The following is a 23,902-nucleotide window of genomic DNA, read 5'->3' as shown; positions in this document are numbered from 1 at the left end:
TCAAAATAGGAGCAAATATCAGCTGCTAAACATGAACGGAATAACTTGCTGGTTTTAGACTGAAACTGTCCCATCCTCTGTGGGATCTTCTTGAGCCTGAGTTATCTAGAATCACATTTGTATCATAAAGTTCATGATCATTTTGATCCACGTTTGATGTTTTTCAGGATCACATGTTCATCTCACAATATTCTAATTAAAAACATTTCTACTGTTTCCATTTCACAAGTGCATCAGTGCTGTTTGAGCAGTCCTTAATGACACAATGTGGGCGGGGCTTATTGACTAAAGGTCTTTAAATACTCAACCATCTTCACAGCTCTGCATTTACATTCATTACTCACAGTGAACTAAGTGATGAGTTTAGTTATCGTGGCCTTCTAGTGAAAATAGTCAGCATGCAGAGTGACAATGTCATTTTACTTTTTAAAATCATGGTGAAGGAGGAAAGAGGAGAACTGATGAAGAAGTCAACAAACTAAAAACTGTTTATTAGTTATTGCTGAGGTTCTTCAAGTTAATGTGAGATCTTAATCAAGTGATGAATAGATATGAAGTTCAATATTAGATGAGTTGTTAAATCTGTGGTTTTCCCACAGACTGAGTCTCTGTGGTCTCTCAGAGAGAAGCTGTGTAGCTGGACTGTAAATCACTGCCTGTGTTTGCTCCTGCAGGGCGGAGCCAGGAGGACAGCAGTATTTAAAAGCTGGTGTGAGGAAGTGTAAGTGTGTCTGCACACACAGCTGATCGTTGAGCTGTATTCATTCAAAGTCTCCTCAGTATACTCTGAGTGAATGAACATGACAGTGATAGAGAAAGAATGAAGCATCACGTGTCCATGATAAACTACAGCTCTGTGCATTTTGTGTCTCCATCAGATTTCTGTCACATTCAACTGGACAAAAACTCAACACAAAGCTCAGATTGTCTGACAACAACAGGACGGTGACATATGTGAAGGAGGAGGAGCCTTATCCTGATCATCAGGACAGATTTAAATACTATGAGCAGGTTCTGTGTAGTACTGGTCTGACTGATCGCTGTTACTGGGAGTGGAAAGGTTTCTATATCAGTGAGTTACAGAGGAATCAGAAGGAAAGGAGGGAGTAAAGATTCTGTTTGGATGTAATGATCAGTCCTGGAGTCTGAACTGCTTTAAAGATTTTTACTCCTTCAGACACAATAACAAATAATCATGTGGCTGCGATTACTTTAGGCCTGATTAAAATTTGAAATCCAGAGTACCTCGGTTTTGATGGGTCTGTGGTCGGTGGTCCGTCTCTTGTGGTAGACGGGTGGTTGAAGAAAAGTCTGAGGAGCAAAGCTTGGTTCTGGCTTGTGATAAGACCGATGGCCCTGTGGGTGGTTCAGCGCGTTTCACAGCTTGTTCAGTCAGCAGGTTTCCACTGGTTCTGACTTGTGTTCTTCACCACGGGTCGAGAACTGACCTTGTGTGGACTTCTTCAGCGCAGTGTGCTTTGCTCAGTTGGCCTTCAGACTTAACTCAGATCATGCAGACCTTTGTTCTTGTGTTGGTTCAAAGTTTCAGCTCTTGCATTTGGAACAGGAGGTTTTATCTCTGGACGCGCAAGCTTGTTTAAAAGGTCTAATGAAAAAAAAAACACTTGGAGGTTAAAAAGAAAATAAAAGTTGACAAACGAGAATAACGTACACTGCAGTGGGGCCGGAGCAACCAGCACCACCGAAATCCAATGATTTTAAATTTGAGCTTCGGTTTTATCATGGTCTAAGAGATTCTATTGGTCGAAATGTTTTCAGGAGCCAATTAGATTGTTGGATGTTTTGTGGGTTGTGGCTAAGGGATGAATGAATGGGAAACCTTTTGGAACAATACATATGAATATAACTCAGAAATCAGTTAAAACCTTCAGCACGAGATGAAAGCAGAGATCATATTTTTCCGGTTATTCTGGCACCAAACATGATATACTTTATGCAAAGTTAATGAGATATATTCTTTAGGAACACTTTAACTGTAAAAACAATTATATAATCTTATTCTAAGAATGTCCTTGATTTCCTGTGAATAAAGAGAGTTAGTGGCAGTATAGAAAAATACATTTCAAAGTTTTGTCAAACATTGTGTCCGCTTTTAGAACATTGTTAATTCTTGGAGAAAAGCAGAACACCAAAGTAAAAAGATTCTGTCGTGTACTTCACAGCGGGGCCAGAGTGGGAAACATTTTCAGCCCTGGAGCTTCATAACTCAGACCGGCCCATGATTGAAACATATTATGACAAAAATCATGTTCTAACCTTACATGTTGAGTCTACAATAACATGTAAAGCCTTGTATTTCAGCGTATTGTCCTAAAATATTTCAATTCAGTGCAGGTAAGTGTTGCTTCAAAATGTAGAATTATTTAAAGATTAGCGCACATCTCCATCATTAGTCTTTACAACACGTCCTTTTCAACAATAGCAGAATCTACACGTAGGAAGTGGTTACAAACCTTTTCTGCTGTACAACCCCTTAGAAAAATGAAAAACTCTCAGGGGTCCCCATTGTGACAAAATGTGTAACCTTCTTTGGAAATAAACAAAAAAAATTGACTATTTTTCAAATCTTATAGAAAATAATATACAATTTGCAATCACATATTTTAGAACAGTAATACAGCTCTATGTTTAATACATTGCAAAGAAAAAACATTTTCTATTTTTCATAATTCATCAGTGACGTGCCGTGACCACTAGGGCTGGGTAGGCACGTTGCAAATCGAGACCACCAATGACAATTTTATATGTTTCTGCTGCAAGTGTTAATTCAATTCAAATCAATTTTATTTGTACAAAGCAATTTACAACAAAGTCATCTCAATGCGCTTATCAAAATATAAAAATCATAATAAGAAATAAAAAACCCAACAAGTATTTAGCAATCTAACAACATCAACATCGTAAACACCATTAAAGAAACATAAACAATTATTTAATATAGCCTCCATACTCTCCCAACAAGATATATCTCATGATACTGCAGAACATTGGAAACACAGAAACACGGTGTTGTTTCTTGTGGTGTGGATGGTGATGACGAAAAAGGTGATGTGGAAAAAGCCTTCGGGACAAGTGACTTGTAAATAATAGGCAGTTTATTAATACAATCAATGTCCTGGACAAGTAACAAAAAATTAAGCTTGCCGAGAGCATGCTGGCCGGATTGTTGCATAACTCTGAACCCGAAACAGAAAAGCAAAACTCTGAACTGTTCGGAGAAAGCCAAGGCGTATATATCTTTGGGGCATGTCTTTAACATTAGCTCATCACCATATAAGGAATTAACTCAGTTCTGGGTACAACTGTAAAGGAAAAACAGTCTATCAATCAAATGGAAACTTAAGACAGGAATATGAACCTGTCACCCCCCAACAGGCACAGTAATACACAGACTTCTGGAAAACAAGTATTACATCTGGAATCATTCTATGTTCCCAGGCCTCAAAATAACAAGTAACAACCTGGGTCAACATTCTCCCAAAAGATGTACACCTCCCCTTAATGTCAGAATGGGGAGCCTTAGGATTTATTACTCATGGGGAAAAAAGCGGACACAGAGTCTGAATGCCTGTTTTTCCATCCTTGCCATAATACACCCAAATTCTTGTGAAATTACTCATGGTGTTGTTGCTTAAATCAGGGCCTCTTGTTTAGCCTATAGTATCTCTCGTGCATTTTGCTGGAATCAATTCTTTATTCAAACAGGATTATAAACCTTTAATATCACATGTTAAATGCTTTAATACACATAACAACAACTCAGAACAGCCTCAGTGAGGAGCATCCACAAAATCAATCCTTCCTTTTGTTCCATTCACTGTGAAAAGTATGATCTTACCTTTGCGCTGAAGGTCTGGTAGCTCAGGTGTTGGTCTCCATCTTTTAAAAGCTGTCGTTTTTCCTCAAAAGAAAGTTTCTCTATCGTCTCGAGCGCTGTCATCCTTCTGTTCTGGTGATGTGGTGTCATGGGGTGGTGAGGAGGTGGTGATGGAATGCTGTGCTGCATGAAGGTACCATCATGTCCTACTCTTCTTCTTCAAGACCCCCCTCATGATCTGAGGTTGATATTGTTAGAAAGAAAATAGTATAAGAAGCAATTGTTTAAGACTAATATTTGTGTGGTCATATTAAATCAGAAAGCTCCCATGATATATTTTAAACTTTAAAATGTATTTTAAAAAGTTAAACTAAATAAGTTCCTACTTTCATGTATAGAGGTCTGTTGCTGCTGATGTTGGTGTTGTTGTCATGGTGATGGTCCAAAAAACTTCAACAAAACACCTCGAGGAAGAAAAAAGAAAAGAGCACAATGTATTAGGTTGGTTTACATAAAGTAAAGTAAAGAAATGTACATGCTACACAAACACTAAACATAAGAGATATGTTTGGAATAATTAATGAAAATTAACAAACAGTAACAACTTTAATGCTTCATGTTAACATTTTATTTAATGTAACATTTAGGCTGTAGCAGAACATTTATGGATGTATCAGTTTTATCATTTGACAACAAACACTTTATTCTGGGAGAAAATATCATTGGCAGCAAAGGACTAACTTATTGTGTGTCTATGGATGTACAGTATGTACACAGCCATTAGCAACAAGACTTATGATATGTAAGCAAAGCTGGAATACTTCTTAACATAAAACTGTTAAAATCGATGTAAAGTAAGAATAAATATTTGCTCTAAGTTTATCATAACACAGAAGTTTGTTGTTAACCACACTGTCAAATTTGAATGATTAATAAATACATAAAAACACACTTTATTAATGTGTATAGAAATAAATGGCTGAATTCACTTTACACAGACTTAAATGTACAGTTAACTCTTCTGGTGCTGGTGGATGACTGGGAGTTTAGGACAAAGTGACTGGGACTAACTGGGACAAACTTTTTTATAATATAACACATAGTTTACACATTCTCACTTACCACTATCATGTTTTTATGTCCATCCTCTTTTTGTTTTTTTCTTCTTTTCGTGAGCCCTGAGGGATATGTCTGCTTCATTATATCTGTGTGTGTTTGATAACATCAGCACGTTGATGCAGGGACTGGTAGTAGTGGGGCCCCATTAGGGAGGTTCCTGACGTATCACTGTAATGTGTCTGCCATATGTCGGGGTCCCGACGAGCAACTAACCAGTGACTACTCAGAAAGGGTCCCGTGCAGGGGATTTTTGATGCTCTGTCGCTGCAGTGTCTCAAAGCAGTTTCATTATTTTGTCATTGAAATTGACTCTCAGTCATCCCTTGAGGGCCCCCTTCAGCTCGGGGCCCTAGGCAGTTGCCTGTGTTGCCTACCCTGTTGCAACGCCTCTGCTTAGTAGTAATAGTACTTAGTATCAATGGGCGTGCCGCTCAGACGCTCCTCCCTCTCATGTTTCGTTTCGTCTAATTTGTGTTGATTTCAAAATAAAAATAAACGTTTTGAAATTTAATTATTAAAGAAGTTAAAAATAAGAATCTAATTACTATAATATGATAAAAAACTATATTAATAAAAATTATTAAATAATGGTAAAGTAATATAATGATAACATAGGAATACCAATAATACAATGAGAATATCAATAACTATAATATAAAATTATAAAAAAAGAATATGAGAATATAATGGTAATTATAAGAATAGCAATAACATTAATACAGTAATAGTACAATTAAACAATAATAATAATAACAAAACAATGAGAATCCAGTAACTATAATAAAATAATAAACAACACAAAACAATAAGGTAACAGCCATGAAAACTAATACAGTGAGAATACCAGTAACTATAAGCAATAACAATAATACAGTAGTAGTATAATTAGATAGGGATATAATATTAATAGTGAAAGTAGTAATAATAGTAATGTTATAAAAAATAATAGTAATAACAACATAACATAAGAATCTAGTAACTATAATGTGGTAAAAAAAACCATAATAAATAATAATAATAATATTAAATAATGATAAAGTAATATAATGATAATATAGCAATACTAATGATACAATGAAAATACCAGTAACTATAATATAAAATAATAAAAAAGAATATGAGAATTGAATGGTAATTATAAGATTAGCAATAGCATTAATGCAGTAGTTGTACAATTGTACAATAATAATATTAATAATAATGGCAATAAAATAACATAATGAGAATCCAGTTACTATAATACAATAATAAACAACATAAAACAGCAAGGTATTATTATTAATAATAATAATAATAATAATAATAATAATAATAATAATAATAATAATAATAATAATTCCAGTAATTATAAGATAAAATAATAAATAAAAGAAATTATATAAGAATAGAAATAACAATAATACAGTAGTAGAACAATTAGATAGGGATATAATATTAATAGTGACAGTAGTAATAGTAATAATGTTATAATAATAGTAAATAGTGTTTACTTTTTTGTTCTACGTCATTTGTGCATTTTTTAATTGTTGAGGTGGACACAAGCAGCACAGCGTGTTTTGGTGACAGTGAAGATTACGAATGATAGAAAGACAGATCACGTCATTCGGGAGGGGCTCAAAGTAGAGTCGCTGCTCCTCCGCATCGAGAAGAGCCAGATGAGGTGGCTCGGGTACCTAATTAGGATGCCCCCTGAACGCCTCCCTAGTGAGGCGTTCAGGGCACGTCCCTCCGGAAGGAGGCCCCGGGGAAGACCCAGGACACGCTGGAGAGACTATGTCTCTCGGCTGGCCTGGGAACGTCTCGGGGTCCCCCCGGAAGAGCTGGAGGAAGTGGCCCGGGGAGAGGGAAGTCTGGGCCTCCCTACTGAGGATGCTGCCCCCGCGACCCGGAAACGGCTAAGCGGGAGAAGATGGATGGATGGATGGAAAAAATACACATTAAACAACTCATATATACCAAATAAATCAAATAAAGCAGACACCATAGACCTCTACATGATATATAATTTGATAATAATAATAATAATAATAATAATAATAATAATAATAATAATAATAATAATAATAACATTTCTGTCGTGTTGACAGCAGACTAGTAAAGTTTTATCCATTTAAATAATTCCATTACACTTTGATTCACTGTTATGCATTTGTATTATGTTTGTAGCCTGTTTTTAATCAACTGATGCCACATTCTAGTGTTGGGGTGGTCAAGACCGGTCTTGGTCTCGAGACCGGTCTCGAGACCAAATTTTAAAGGTCTTGGTCTTGTCTCGGTCTCTGAAGCATTTTGACTCGGTCTTGTCTTGGACTCGAGCTGCCCGGACTCGGGATTTTCCCTCAAGACCGTTCGAGACCAGCACTAATTCCTGCTATTTTTAACCTTTTTTATAATGTGATAATAACACGGAGAAGAACGGGATAAAACAATCCTTTAGTCATTATTTAATCCACCCTGTATAATGACCACAACCTTCCTTAATGTGACTGTGTGTGTGTGTGTGTGTGTGTGTGTGTGTGTGTGTGTGTGTGTGTGTGTGTGTGTGTGTGTGTGTGTGTGTGTGTGTGTGTGTGTGTGTGGCTGCGGTGTCAGTTTGGACCGCGGAGCAGAAGGGAGATATGAACTAATCACCGGTAAAAATCCCAGTAAAACTCCAGAAAACAATCACCAGTAATAAATATTATCTCCCTGGTAAAGACAGTAGCTCTAACAACTGGTAAAATGATAAACTGATGATATTACAGCCTGTGAAGGATGGATAGGTGACGCACTTACTCTGCTTCTGGGTCCTAGTGCCAGCCGAGCGGTGAAGCCTGTTCCTTTTACCGTGTTTACTGAGGTCCGTGTGTGTTTAATAAGTTCGTGTGTGTTTAATAAGATCTTGTGTGTCCGTGTGAAAGTCTGCATGTTTATGCATCTGTCCATCCACTCTTTTCATTATATCCATGTCTTTTAAGGCTTTATTACATAATATCGGCTGTAGTCCGGGCCGCCGCCATCTTGGATTATGTCGTCACCAGCGCGTCATCGCCGCGCATCACAGAATGAGTCAAATAACTAAAGAGGTCTTATATTAGTCTATTATCTTTTAAAGTGGTGTTTTTTTTTTGTGTCTTTAGACTCCAATTACATGTATGTATACAATATGTTCCCCACAATATAAACAGGTTCACAATATAATTAATTTTTATAGTTTCTGTTTCCAGAATAATAATAATAATTCTCAACAAGAACAATTGATTAATTTGTCACATGACTGTTCCAGGGTTTGTTTGTTTTATTTAGTTTCACATCTACCTGTAGATCTATGTTTTTTACACTGATGACAACTTGTTTGTAGTTTTATTTCAGAAAGTTTCACTTTTACAGTTACAGTTGGAAACCTTTGTTAATTGAATATCCTAGTTACATTACAGCAACCAAATTAAACTATATCAACTTAGTGAATTAATAAAAATAACCTGTGTAAAGGCTTTTTCAAACTAAAAAATTATCTTGTGAAATCTGTGACCTGTTGACCTGAACAACTCAAAGAATCAGAATCAAGAATCATTATTTCTTGGCAGAAATGCTTTTAAACACTTGCTGTACATTCAGCTGACATAAAAATCTTGTTTTCAAATATGTAGAATAATTGTGAATTTATCAGTAGCAGTAGTAGTTTTAATATTTTAGTTAATTTTTTGCAGGCACCTTTTTTGTCCGTCAAATGTATTTAAAATAAACTAAAATTAAAGAGAGATGTTATTTAACTGTTGAACCTTGTCATAATTTTATTTATTTATATATTTTTTTAAATTGAAAAAAAAATGCTTATGGTCTTGGTCTTGGTCTCGGCTTGTCTCGGTCTTGGTCTTGTCTTGGTCTCGGTGCACTCTGGTCTCGGGCAAGTCTTGGTCTCGGATAGTGCGGTCTTGAACACAACACTACCACATTCACCCAGTCTAGCCTCCACCAGGGTCATTTCAAAGTAAAAGTGGTCCTCTGCTGCCCTCTAGTGTGCGGGGGGTTTGACCCTGGTTGCAGTGGTCCATTGACCTTGTTTGCAGTGTAGTTTATTGATAAGGGTCCTGTGTGTTAATTGGGGCCGGGGCGGGGCCACCTGGGCCAACAGTAACATTGTGTGGTGTTTCTCTGAACAATGAATTAAATAAAGATTGTCATTTGTATCCTTCTGTCCTGTGGTGTATTTCTGGCCTCTGACACCGGATCAGACCGGGTAAAAAAAAAAAGGTGGTGGCAGCAAATACAACAGAACCCTATGTTACTACTCACACTAGTGAACTTCATTACAGTATCAAACTGTCCAACTTCTGATACAGTAAAATCTACACCACTGTGAGCATTTGAACACGCTGCCAGACGCAAATCCACCTTTTTGACCCAAACTTACTGCAGCACTGCCAACAATAGTTAATGCTGTAACTCACCTTCCTTTCCACAGGGCATCTTATCTTTAGATATTGGTGTCATTTTTTTATACTTCACCCTCTGTTTATCATCATAACCTCATAGCGGGCTACATCGACAATTTTAATCTCTTCTGGGGTCGAACATCATTTTTTAATCCTGATGGTTTTCACCTTAATAAACTGGGCGGTAGTATTTTAACAGCCAATCTTCAGCACGCCGTCCAGTATTTCCCACATGATTGACTATTTACAAAACACACTCCTTCACCATACTCTACTGTGCCTCCCCCCAAAGCACCTCCTCCTGCCACAGCTCCCCCTACAGGCTCCACTTGTTACTACATCCCTCTGCTCACACCTTTCCCATTCAATCCATAATCACAGTGAGACCCCCTAAACCCTACAAAAATGTCAGTAAACGTATAAAACGGTCCAATCCCATCCTCCGTCCACTCCCTCGTTCCTCACAGCCACCCTCAATGCTGAAAATACTGAAACTGGCTCTCCTTAACACCCGTTCACTTAATAAGGTGGGGCGACCTTGGCTCAGGTGGTAGAGGGTTGTCTTCTGATCGAGAGGTTGGGGGTTCGATCCCAGTACCTGACTATGTGTCGAAGTGTCCTTGGGCAAGACACTGAACCCTAAGTTGCTCCCAGTGGTCGACTAGCGCCTTGCATGGCAGTCCTGAATGTGAGAGTGATTGGGTGAATGAGCTGATATGTAAAGTGCTTTGAGACTGTTTCAGTGTGGTGATAAAGCGCTATATAAATCAAGTCCATTTCCCTCCGTCCCTTCATCACTGAAACTGGCTGCCGTAACCCCCGTCATCAAAAAACCTGGTCTCAACCCCGACATCATGAGCAACTTCCAACCCATCTCCAACCTCCCCTTCCTGTCAAAAGTTCTGGAATGCGTTGTTGCCTCACAAATCACATCCCATCTCAACAATAATCAACTTTTCGAACAATTTCAATCTGGATTCCGCACCAAACACAGCACTGAAACAGCCCTCCTCAAAGTCACCAACGACCTCCTCCTCTCATCTGACTCCGACCTACTCTCAATTCTCGTTGTTCTTGATCTCACTGCTGCTTTCGACACCATCAACCACTCCATCCTACTTTCCCGCTTAAAATCCCTCCTCAATATCACTGGCGATGCCCTCACCTGGTTACAGTCCTACCTCACTAACAGAAAACAATTTATCTTCATAAACAACTGCTCCTCCTCCACTGCCCCCTGTCCCAAGGAGTCCCCCAGGGCTCTGTGCTTGGTCCTCTCCTCTTCACCATCTACCTCCTCCCCCTCGATCAAATCATTTGTCGTCATGGTCTCCATTTTCATTGTTACGCCGACGATGTCCAGTTATTCATCTCCACCAAATCTATCACCTATGAAACCCACTCCACACTTTCAAACTGTCTTTCTGATATCAAAACATGGCTCCAAGAAAACTTCCTGATCTTAAACAGTAACAAATCAGACATACTCCTCATTGGTCCAAACTCCCTCACCCAAACAGCCTCTGAGGGTGTACTCACACTGGCAACCAGGGTCGTTCCTAACCAGCTCTGTGCATGTGTGAAACCATGGGGGGCCATTGTCTGGCCTGCGTAGGTGTGAACTGCACCACAGGGGGGGTTAACGGCCCGATGGTCCTGCTGGAAGAGGTGGTCCAAACAGCGTGTTCGACTGGCACAGTGGGCCGCACATGCACACACACAACTCGACTCGACCCTCGCGCAAAATGTGATGACGTTGTTACTGCGGTCTGGGTATTTCCGAGGGTATAAATACACACATAAACACATATTACTGGTATATTAACCCATATGAACCAAAAAATATGGAAATGGGACATTTTACTGCTGCAAATGTGTAACATAATACTGGTATTTTGTGGACAAACGGCTCCAGTTGCCAGTGTGAGCACACCCTGACTTTCACCTCACCATTGATAACTCTACCCTGTGTCCCGCCTCTCATTGCCGTAACCTTGGTATCATTTTTGATAATTACCTTTCCTTTGACCACCACATTAAACAAATCATGAAAACCTCTTTTTTTCACCTCAAAAACATTTCTCGTCTCCATCCTTCACTTTCCTTTCCCGCCGCTGAACCTCTAATTCACACCTTTATCACATCCCGCCTTGACTACTGCAATAGCTCCTCTTTGGTACAACCTCCACACTCCTAAATAAACTCCAATACATCCAAAACACAGCTGCCCGCCTCCTCACCCACACCCGCTCCCGTGGCCACATCACCCCTGTCCTCCAAAACCTCCACTGGCTCCCTGTTCCTCAGCGCATCGAATTCAAACTCCTCCTTCTCCCCTATAAAGCCCTTAATAATCAGGCCCCTCCTACCTCACAGATCTGCTCCACCCCTACACTCCCTCCTGTAGCCTCCGCTCCTCAGATGCAAACCTCCTCACTGTCCCCAGGACCCAGCACAGAACCTGGGGGGACAGAGCTTTCTCTGTAGCTGCCCCCACCCTATGGAATTCCCTACCAAGCCACATCCGCAACTGCACCGACCTCCATCCTTCAAATCATTTCTCAAAACTCACCTGTTTCACTGAGCTTTTAATGTTTAAACCACCCACTCCCTTCTTTTCTCTATGTCATATTTTCTTCTATCAATGCTCTTGTTGTTTTTATGCTGTAAAGTGTCTTTGAGTGTCTGGAAAAGCACTTTAAATAAAATGTATCATTATTATCATTATTAGTATAGCATTTATTCAGAAATTTTCAACACAAACAAATGGTGATACAGTACTGTCGACCTGAACATGTTATCGGGGGATACAAATTATTTCATCCTGCTAAATTTTGCCTGCCAGAATATGTATCCCCCCTTTATAATCCTCAGATGATGTACTAACATCCTCTGGTTTATTCTGTCGACATTTCTCATCATGTATAACAAAACTATTTCGTGCAACCGCTGTCGGTATTTTTTTTACACAATCTCAGCGATCTTTTTCTTATAGTAAGGCATAAAAATGGAAATATTTTTGATTTATTAAATTATTTTTTGAGGTAAGGCTAGTAAGGAATAAAAATATTTTGGACAAAATATTTTTGGAGTTAAGGCTAGTTAGGCATAAAAATAGAAATATTTTAAGTTTTTTTTTAACCAATACGAATAGAAACAAAATGTACAAAGAAAAAAGTAACACAAAAATTACACTAAAACCCTCAAAATGAAAGACATTTTCAAAAAATGATTCCAAATACACACAAAATGACAAAAAAAAACTCCCAAATCGAAAGACAAATACTTTAAATGACCGAAAAAATACACATAGATTATACAGAATGACAACAGAAACACACAAAAATGACACTGAAACTGCATAATGACAGAAAGACACAAAATATCCAAATAAACACATGAAATGATACACTGAGGGCTTATGCTACGAATCTAGATTGGATTAATCTCCGTTAGCTGGATTCAACTAAGCAAACATTCCCTGTCAGACAGAAGCTGTCTTTTAAACGTTGATCACCTATGATCACAACACGTTAATTGAAGCCAAGTGATTACAGCCTCGCAATCAATGGAGAGAATTGGCAGACTGAGCGTCTTCACAATGAATGGAGGAACAGCTTATATATGATGACAGTAAAGAGTGTTAGTACAGCGCACAGCAGGAGGCGGAGCTTTTATATTTGCTCAGATCTGATCTACTTCATGATGAATAATTAGTCCATAATTCAGACCAAAGACAACCCTGTTGTTACAGAAAAGGCAAGAATGAAAGAACTCAGACAGGAAGCTGCTGACACTGTGAATGCACGACAGCGCGATATTATTTATGATATTAATCCATTGGATGATAAACAAACAGTGCTCTGCAGTTAAACTTTATTACAGCACACACGTGTTTCTATTCAAGTAGACCTCTATCACACCCAGCGTATGAATGAATGAATATATTAATTGATCAATAACTTCAGCCATCAGCGCTTATGGCTCGACACACAGGCTTCATCAGCTGACTGTAAATCAGTCCATCAGATATAAATCTATATCTTTCCTAAAGGATGTCATCGGTAAATGAAAGGAATCACTTTCATTAATAACCTTCTTTTCTAAACTCAGCTGTCAGATCTGCACCAACCAGCATCATCTATCAATGGGCAGGTTGTTTTCTAAGAGATCTGATTGGTCAGGAGGCGGGGCTTTAGGACTTGCTAACGTCCAAGCCAGAGAAAAACCTGCTCACGACCAGGTTAGCCGTTCAGCAGTAATTGCCAAAGTGATTTAGCTTCAGCTAGTGTGGTACACTCAAAAGATGTAACCACATTTGATATTACTTTATAAATAATTGTTTTGATGCCACTTATTATTATTATAATAATTATTGTGTACTTAGTAAAAGTAGTCCTGTGAAAACAATATTGTAGAGGAGCGGAACCTTCTGCGCTATGAGATTACAGTTCCGCGGTTGCATTAGTGTGGACTCACTTCCTGTTTCCGCTCATACGCAATCAGGGAAAGGTCGCGTGTGCAGCGTGGTTCCTACTCTTATACTCTACATGTACTTTACAGGTTAGTGCTTGGTTTAAAACAACTGTTAATGAAAGCTTTAGGCTTTGTATTACCTATAAGTCTCTTAGTCACTTTGTTTTGATAAGTTGTGTAACTTGTGATGTCAGTTTTATAGGATTTTAACAGCGGTAGAGCCGAGCCGCTGCGCCACGGTAGTCTCGCAATAGTTAAGCCGCGCCTGAAAGGTGTGTGTGTTAGAGCACAGATGAATGCATTAGACATGTGTTTCATGTGTTAATTCACTGCTATTGATTTTGTATAACTCCTGATGTGACTTAAAGAATGTTTGTATAATCTCTGAATGTTGTATTGGTTTAGAACAGTTAGATTGTTAAGTTAGAACCAGATTGTGAGTGTTATTTGTTGGTAATATAATGCCATCAGAGTTTATAGTAGATAATTGATATTTCTAAATGCTAAGTCCAAATTCTAAGTAAGCAAAATATATATAGCTAGCGGCACAGAAGAGTAACTGAATTTTGCACTATTTACATGAAAACCTATAGCACATTAAAGCTGCAGTATGTGTCAATTTCTGTTATTACAATAAGTCATCTGGAAATGTAAAAAGCAGTTGTTACAAATGGTTTTGGATAAGAAAAGATGAATGAACAAGGAATTGCACTTTATTTTGATTTAATTCATCATTGTTTGTACTGGACATTGAAAGCACTGAAATGCATTATTGTAAATGAGCTTCAAAGAGAGAATTAATATACGCAATCTGGGAAAAGACAAGTGTGCAGCATGGTTCCTACTCTTATACCCTACATGTACTTTACAGACATTCTCTTTGTTAACGTGGACACCGTGCCAGCCGGGACCCGTAACACTAGCTTTGTAGTCCAGCACATACTGATTAAATCCTGGAAGTTAGCGTGATAAGAGGTAATCTAGATTCATAGCATACCCCCTGAATGACATCATAAATACAAAAAACGACAACAAAAATACACTTAGGGGGTATGCTACGAATCTACAGATGTGATTACATGTGATTGACATTCGTAGGACAGTTGCTGTCTGTTTGGTTAGTTGAAGCCTAAAGGAGATTAATCCAATCTAGATTTGTAAAATAGGCCCTTATTGACAGTAAAATACCCAAAATGACAATAAAAACACACAGAACACAACATACAAATCAGAAGAAAAAAATAATAAATTGAAGCTCGTAGTGAAATGTCAGCACAGATAACATCATGTGATGCTCTGACCTGCTGAAAGTCACCTGAAAACTCCACCATCCACCTGCACTGGGAGCAGAAGCTCACCAGTCCTACCACTTTATGCCACACCACACGTGGAAACTAATACCGGAAAGAACGAACAGCGGTTTTGTGTCTTTTTTGAGTCATTTTGTGTATTTGTTCTTTTTTTTGTACATTTGTGTTGTCGCTTTGGTGTATTTTTCTTTCATGTTGTGAGTTTATTTGGTCATTGTGTGTGTTTTTCTTTTTCTTTAATATCTTAGTTTTGTAAAGTTTATTTCTCTCTTCACATCCAAGATTATAAATTTTATAATACAGTATATCAATAATAATTTTATTATCATTATTAATATTAGTAATAATAATAAACCTGTGCTTCCTGTAATATGCCACCAGGAGGTGCTCTACCACTTATTTGGGATTTGATGGTAAAATGTCATGCTATGATGACACAGTTGTATTTTAGCGTTCTATGAAAAAAGTTGAACTGAAATATTTCCTTCACGTGCAGGGGAAATGGTTACCATGGTAACAAACACTGAAGCTGGTCACATGGTTATGGTTCCATCCCTCAGCTCTGTGTGAGGACAGGTTTGACTTTACTTTATTGAGTGAGAAATGCTAAAGTGGTTAGCATCTATCACTTATTATTCTAATCATTTCTTGTTTTTTATTGGTTGAAAAACACAATCTCACAATGTTCTGTAACTTGTAACCTTATAGATAAACAAATATGTCAGAAAGATGTTCACTTCTGGAAGAAAGCGTGACAAGTAGGGATGTAACGATTCACTAAACTCCCTATACGATTTGATTCACGATACTGGGTTCATGATACGATTCTCTCACGGTTTATTTTACAAAATGGCACCGTAGACAAATGATGATTGAAAAATATTCCTATATTTTTTTGGGGGAAAAAAACTAGAAAATACTACTATTTTCCTTTTATTTTTCATTGTCAAAAGAATTCCTTGATAAACTATTCAAAACAATGCAATTTAACTAAAAATAAATCTTGAATGAAATAAATAAAGGAATAATACAAATGAAGAAGAAGCCTATTAATTTAAATTCTGGTTCTTTTTCTTTTAAAAGTGCAACTGAAAATGTATTTTGTGCCTTAACAATTGGACTTAAAAAAAAAAAAACCGTGATTGCACTGATTTACGTCATATTTGTTTGGACCAGCAGAGGGCGCTGGTAACCCAGTGGTCGGTTGGCATGCAGATATCTTGCAGTGAAGAAGAGAAGCTATGCTAGCAGACAGAGCTAATAGAAAAACGTGACTTTTACAGATATTAAAGTAATATTACAGATATTCTTTCGGTGCTAAAGGGGTAATGAATCATTTATTAACATATTTAAGAGTAGAAGGTGGCCAGAAAGAAAGTAGCAGCAGACTCCGCCCGCCGCCTACACTTGTGGATAGCGCCCTCTGCTGGTTAAAAAAAGTACTGCGATTCAATTTTCAGAAAATCGATATCAATAGTGATACCTATGAATCGATTTTTAACTGCCTTACGATTAATCGTTACATCCCTAATGACAAGTACATGTTTTTTTTTTTTTTAATATGCTGAAAAAGAAATGAAACATTTGTTATGCTCATTTAACTATTAATCAGATATCTACGTCAAAAGTTTGAGTTTAATCAATTTAATTGTTCATATTGGCAAATGCTGCAAAATAAATACATCAGATTAATTACGCATGCACCTGGATATATTCTTCCTGAGAAATAAATGTAAATACATATATTAATTAATGTTTTGATGGGGTTTTAAAGCTAATTGTTTACCCTTTAAAAGGCATCTTTGTCAAACAGAGTTGTGGCTGCAAAAAAAAAAAATCACAATTTCACCCTTTCCATGTGTAAAGCGTTGTGGTGGCCATATTATAGCTTCCTCTGAATGCTATTTACAGTATTTTAAACTATTTCATCACAATCTTTATCCCCAAAAACCTACATTTTGCCACAAAGATCATGTTTCTATGTCTAACAGAACCAAAGTTATGGTAAGATTGAAAATCGCAATACAGATGGTGGCCATCTTGGATCTTACTCTGGGCATAATTTACGGTATTTTAAGATATATTATTGAATTCCTTGGCCCTGAAAATCAATAATTCGCCAGTGATGTCATGCTTTAATTTGGATCTATTTATTCATCTCAAACATTCAACGTCGTGAGACAGGTTCATTTTACCCCACTGATGATGTGTTGTTGCAATAGTCATTCATTGCTCACTTAAACACTGTCCAAGATGGCTGCCACTGCATCTCCCTGTCATTGGATAGATGAAGAAACCTTTGAGAGAAGATCCGCTGCGCTTGCGTCCCAAAGGTTGAGTGGATCCCACACTTTTGATGTTCTAGCAGCTGCTCTTGATGCCATTCATTGCCAGTACAGGATAAGGGAAAAGTGGTAAGAACTACAACAGACAGCGGGTCGAACTTCATCAAAGCATTCAGTGTGTTTGGTGAGCAGAGCCAGTCCGAGGAAGCTGAGTCAGACCAAGACTCCACTGAACAGCACCAAGCCAACCGTAAAGACAACGGTCTTGAATACCAGCTCCCTCCACATCAAAGGTGTTCATGCCACCTATTAAACTTTATTGCCACAACAGATGCTGCAAAGGCAGAAGGACAGAATAATACATACAAAAGGCTATCATGTGCAGCTTTTTCCAATTGCCAAGCCATGTGGAATAAAATGGGTTGTTCATATATGGCAGAAATTGTGGAAGATGAATGCAACCTCCAGCTTATCTAGCCAAATCAATCTCAGTGGAACTCGACATACAGTACATGGCTGTGGAGAGGATCATACGAGTCATACAAGAGAAGGAAGAGGGCGCCATCAGAAATGTTTGTGAAGAATTCAAGGTTAAAATGTGAGTATTCATTAAATAGGATATTGTAATAACTATTCAGTTTGGAATTACAATCTCAACACAGGGTTCCTACATATTTGACATTACATTTTTCAGTTCCACCTGTTCTCATATACAAATGTCCTGTCCTTTGTGAATTTTGGTTATGGAACTTCTCAAACATAGTATTAGGGGCGACCTTGGCTCAGGTGGTAGTGGGTCGTCTTCTGATCGAGAGGTTGGGGGTTCGATCCCAGTACCTGACTATGTGTCGAAGTGTCCTTGGGCAAGACACTGAACCCTAAGTTGCTCCCAGTGGTCGACTAGCGCCTTGCGTGGCAGTCCTGTCCCACTGGTGTGTGAATGTGAGACTGATTGGGTGAATGAGCTGATATGTAAAGTGCTTTGAGACTGTTTCAGTGGTGATAAAGATCTATATAAATCAAGTCCATTTATTAATCTGTTCTGTTGTCATTTTGCTTAATGTCATACATACATGCTGAGTCCAGCTGAAATCATCTTCTTGACTGAGTGCTGCAATGTGATGAAGCCTGTGGTGAAGGCATTTAACATCCTTCAGTCCGAGACAAACACACATGGGCTGGCTGCTGCCGGTCATCTTCCAATTGCAAGCAAAACTTAAAGCACTTTGGCGGGATAATGGAAGACCCTGAACTAATAGCTGCAGCAATCCTTCTGCCAAAGTTCAAGAGTAATTGGACTGAGAAAGCTAATGTCACAGAAGCAGGTATGATTTTATGACTAAATATTATTGCTTAATATTGTTCATATTTTTATCATGTATTAATCCTAATGCTGTCCACTGTGTTCCTACTGCGTTTTGGTCATTGTCGACATTATGTTTAATGATGTTGCCTCATTAATGAAAGCCTTAATGTAACTAAGATATACAGTACTCTGTTGTGTGTGTAATTGTCACTTTACAGCTTTGACCAAATGACAGAGAATGAGATGGACTGGAGCATGTTGGCCAACACTCAGATGAAGATGATTTCTTCTCGTCAGTGAAGTTCAAAAAGTTGCAAGGTAGAAGGGAGCTTGATGGGTACCTTGCCTGTGTCTCAGACAAGATGGAGCTACTCAGCTCCTCTCCTTCCATCAAAAGACTGTCTCTTAAACTCAACACTGGCCTGCCTGCATCTGCTGTATGTGAGCACGTCTTCAGCTGTGCTGCACTGCTGTTCGCTGCAAAGCGAGCTAGGATATCCTGTACTAATTTTGAAAAACAACTCCTTCTCAAACTAAACAGCAAGTTCATTGAGTAACAGTGTTGTTAATATGTTATGTTCAGTAAACATATGTTTAAGATCGTTAGAGTTTAGACAATAGAAATGTCTTGCTTATTGAGATACCAGAAGAATGGTTCTATTACTTGAGAATGTCACTTTTAAGTGACCTAATTTTTAATTTTACTCAAGTAGATATTTACGCCAGTAACTTTACTTCTACTTAAGTAAAAATTCATCAAAATAACAGTACTTCTACCTAAGTAGATTTTTTTCTGTACTCTTCCACCCTTGCCCGCAGCCTTCAGTGACCTGTTCACCATCAGACATTCCCACTCAGCTGCTCCAACGCCAGTCAACCCCGATGACTGAGGCTTTACTAAAGCCAGTTGTGATCCGCCCGCCGCCGAACGCTCCCAGTCAGTTTAACAAGCCTACACACATTCCTAGCACTCTCTTTCCTCCAATCACTCTCAATATTGGTGATTCAGTAACTAGAAACATTAGATTATTTAATGCTATCACACACTGTCCCAAGTGCTACAGTTCACACTATTTTAAACAAACTTAACCAAATGCTACCCACACTACCAGCAAGTGTAACTAATATAGTGTTACATGCAGGGACGAACGATACCACTCGACATGAATCTATGCGAACCATGAACAAGTTATCCTTCTCTATAACATTCTAAAGGCATGTGGGAAATCAATATTCATTTCTGGTCCTCTTCCTACACCAAATAGAGGTATAGAATGATTTAGCCGTCTCCTACAGCAGCACAACTTCTTACAATCCTGCTGCAAACTCTATAATTTCTTGTTTATTGATGACTCAAACCGTTTTTGGAAGTGTGCTGATCTATTCAAAAAAGATGTGTCACGCCCTCCACTTCTAGCACCACTTAGGGGCGCTGTTTTCCTGTTTCTTTTCCTTTTTTCAGTGGTGCTGGGAGTGAGTGGCCTGATTTCTGACAAGTTCCACCAGCAGGATGCAATCAGTAGCCCCATAAAGGCAGCACCCTGAACAGCAGTCAGTGCCAGATCGTTGCATTACTCACTCAGAGAAATCGTCACCCAATCGGCTTCTGCCCGTCCTGTCTGTTCCTGCTCATCTGTCTGCGTGCGGGCCTCCGTCTGTCTTGGGTTGTTTAGACTCACCCCCCAATTCCAGCCTGGATCTTCTGTCTCCCGAAATTCCCAGCCATCCCGTCCCTGTCAGCACCAGACTGTGCTTTCGTGCCATTGCCTGCCATCATCACCCTCGGCCCTGCCTCCCTGGAAACTCAGTTAAGCCTCGCTCTTTCTAGCGGACCCCAGGTTAGTTTCAGTCCTTTGCTTAGTCCACCGCTACAGTCTCTTTAATGCCAAACTCAGTTAATCCCTCTCTCCTCTCTTCCACCAGGTCTTGCCAGCTCCTTCAGTTATTTAAATAAACAGTTCTGCCTCTGTGTGTTTATCTGCACCTGAGCTCTTACCAGCCCCATAACAAGATGATGTCCATTTTAATTTACATGTAGTGCAAATGCTAAAATCTAGTTTACTGTCTGTGATTCACAGCTTTCCATGTGCATGACTAGTTGAGAATAAACAGGCAGCTACAGACTCCACCATAGATAAGCCCTTTACTCAAAGCACAGAGCACTTCTACCCTATAAACACTGTGCGGAGCAGTACAGAGCAACATGCAGTTCAAACTAAAACCCACAGTAGTGGAGTTAACCATAAAATCTAATCAAAATTAAAACTACAAACAGAACACAAAACAATGTGAAAACTATTAGATGTGGACTATTAAATATCAGATTGCTTTCATCTAAATCTCTTAGTGAATGATCTTATAATTGACCATCAATTATGGCACGTTCATATATAAATAAGAATATTAATTATGATTATTAATATTACTTCAAATTTTGTGGGGTGCCACTCCTTTTAACAGGAGAAATATGTCTAAGTTTTTAGACTAAACCCATCAATGTGAAACCAGGGAAAAGTGAATTCGAACAGCAACATCTACACCATAATCACAAGTTTAATGAATCAGAGGAATCACGTTTAACCTTTTATTCAAAATTCAACAATTAACAGTCAAAATATCAATTAAAATGTGATAATTAAATCATGATAAAATGCATTTCTAGGCTAATAAGTGAGAATTATATGTAATAAAGTGAAATCACTATTCTAGGAGAATGCTAGTCTACTGAATATTGAATAAAAATGCAGGATACATAGTCTAATAATAATATCATAAAATCAAAGAATAAAATCATAAAAAGAGCTCATAAAACAAGGGGGAAGACAGACAGGGGAGATGAGTGGATGAAGTTTGCTGATGAAAGTTCGTTCTGATACCTTGAAGATGATGTCAGGGTTGGACCTGGAGGTGCTGTTTGAAGAAATGCAGCAGGATGGGCCACCGTTGAGTTCTGTTGCATTTCAACAGGGTATAGCCAGGCAGTTCTGGCCTTCGCAGCTGGGTTAGAGAGTGGCTCGTGGCTTACCCCAATGGGTCGCGGGCCAGGCTTCTTTTTCGGCTGTAACGCACGTCACTAGATGCTGGATTCGTCCGAACCAAGCAGCTGTTGATTCCAAAAATCTAACTGTTTCAACTAAAAATAAAATGAAATAAATGAAAAAATGGGGAAGGGAAATGTGTTGAGCATGAAACGCCAGCGTCCCAAAACTGAAATTTTGGGCGGTTTTCTTCTTTTTAAAAGGTTATCTTTGAGACTCGCCTCCCAAGAGGGAAGCTTCGTTGATTGGTTTAAAGTTGTCAGCATCTCAGCTGGCTGGCTTTGGGTTGTGTCTGGGGTGTGTGTTTATGTGAGACAAAGACAAACAGGAGGGATGATTCCTAGATTTACACATAAACCATAATAATGAGTTCAGCATATTCAAATGATCTTTTCGACATCATATCTTGAAATATCATGTATTACGTAAGAGTTTGATACCAAACACAACTGAAAAATAGCCTAGTATTACTTTACAAACCGATTAATGAATTTTACTTGTAATTACTCGTAAACATAAATGTCAAAAATCATGTTATGCCTCTTCTTTACTATATGGTTTCAGTAGATACCTTAAACTAACTTTTGTTATGTTTTCTGGTATTTTAAGCACTTTTTAAATGATGAAACATTTAAAATAACATTCTGTGGGTATAAAATTATCTGAAAAGAGTGGAATAGGACAGACAATATTTGCAATTTCAATTTCTGCAGAAACCATTCTAATAATGTTTTCATTTGTGACTTTTCAAACATAATACAATTTCTTTGTTCTCCCTTCTTCACTGGGACACATCGCAGAGAAGGGGCCTGGAAAGTGTCCTTCTGTGACATTTCACCACAGGGGGTCAGGGGTCAGTGGGACAGTTCTGTGATCTTACAGCATCCCGAAGGTATCTGTTTGTAAAGGAGGGAGAAGACGGATGTTCTTCCGCCATGTGGAGTCGTAAAAATAGTTCATACTGAACATTTCAAAGAGTTGGGCCAGTCTTTTTGGATGCGTTATTGGGTTCAAAAGGCTGCATAGTGGGGTTGAACTTTTGGGGCAAATCGCAGCGCGATGACCAATCAAGAACTTTCCCCAACCGTGATTAATTCAGAATTATGAAAAAAAAGGCGAAAGTAGCGCTGAAAGCGACTCTCATCCAAACGCAGCTCTGGTGAATCCAGAAACGGCACCGAGGAGCAAATAAAGCCAAGCCACTCTCTGGATAATGTAGAGCCGATGAACAGGAGTCGGAGACGGCGTGTTCAGCAAGGAACTCCAAACTTTATTCTTCATTCACCCACACTTCTCTATAGCCCTCTTACATCACAGTGCACACACTGAGTCACACCAAAATACATCCGATCGGAAACACCGCCTTCTCAACACAATAATGTTCCCCACCAATTCACAGTCACTGGATGAATTAACATAACTTATCGCCACAATATCATCCATTGTATGAACACGGCAACAGAGAAGCCCCTCCCCAAAACGCGCTCTCTTCCCAACTTGTTTGGACGCGCATCGTGAGCTACTTCAACGCTGGTGACAAGCGTCTGATTCAATGAGCACAAGCGACCAACTACGGGTGTGAAGCACAATTTTGATGCCTGAAACGCGTTTGGTGTGAACGCAGAATTAGGTTTATTACGCCTCATGGAGACCTGGCTCAAAAATGAAGATTTTGTTGCTCTTAATGAAGCCAGCCCTCCCATTTATGATATCCACCATATTCTCCATGTGGGCGATCAGGGAGGGGGAGTGGCAGCAGTTTTTCACATTAGCTTATCAGTTACCCCAAGAACCAAACTTAACCATAATTCATTCTAAGGCCTTTCTCTTAGAATTTGTAATCCAAAAAATACTGGTTATATTTTACCGTCCTCCTGGTCCATATTCAGAGTTTCTCTCTGAATTCTCTGACTTTCTCACTGATCTGGTGCTGAGCACTGATAAAGCTATCATAGTAGGTGACTTTAACATTCATGTTGATGATGAAAACAACAGCCTAAATAAATTATTTACCTCAATATTAGATTCAATACACAAAATGAAAATCAACCAACTCATTATCTTAATCATGCCCTGAACCTTGTTCTAACATATGGATTAGATATTGATCACCTC

At 38.6% G+C, this 23,902-nt stretch overlaps 1 protein-coding gene and 1 long non-coding RNA gene across 2 annotated transcripts in view; both read left to right on the top strand.

Moving 5' to 3' along the window:
* The window catches only part of LOC114477622 (NACHT, LRR and PYD domains-containing protein 3-like), a 425,926-nt gene that overhangs the window by 62,349 nt on the left and 339,675 nt on the right, over positions 1-23,902 (top strand). The window lies entirely within an intron of this gene.
* On the top strand, positions 917-22,468 carry LOC114477631 (uncharacterized). Its single transcript, XR_003675740.1, has 3 exons — positions 917-1,052; positions 17,492-17,496; positions 22,458-22,468. It is a non-coding gene; the product is annotated as an uncharacterized LOC114477631 (long non-coding RNA).

This window comes from Gouania willdenowi, chromosome 16, assembly GCF_900634775.1.
Source record: "Gouania willdenowi chromosome 16, fGouWil2.1, whole genome shotgun sequence".
Taxonomy (NCBI): Eukaryota; Metazoa; Chordata; class Actinopteri; order Blenniiformes; family Gobiesocidae; genus Gouania; species Gouania willdenowi.
This window is presented reverse-complemented; position numbering and strand designations above follow the sequence as displayed.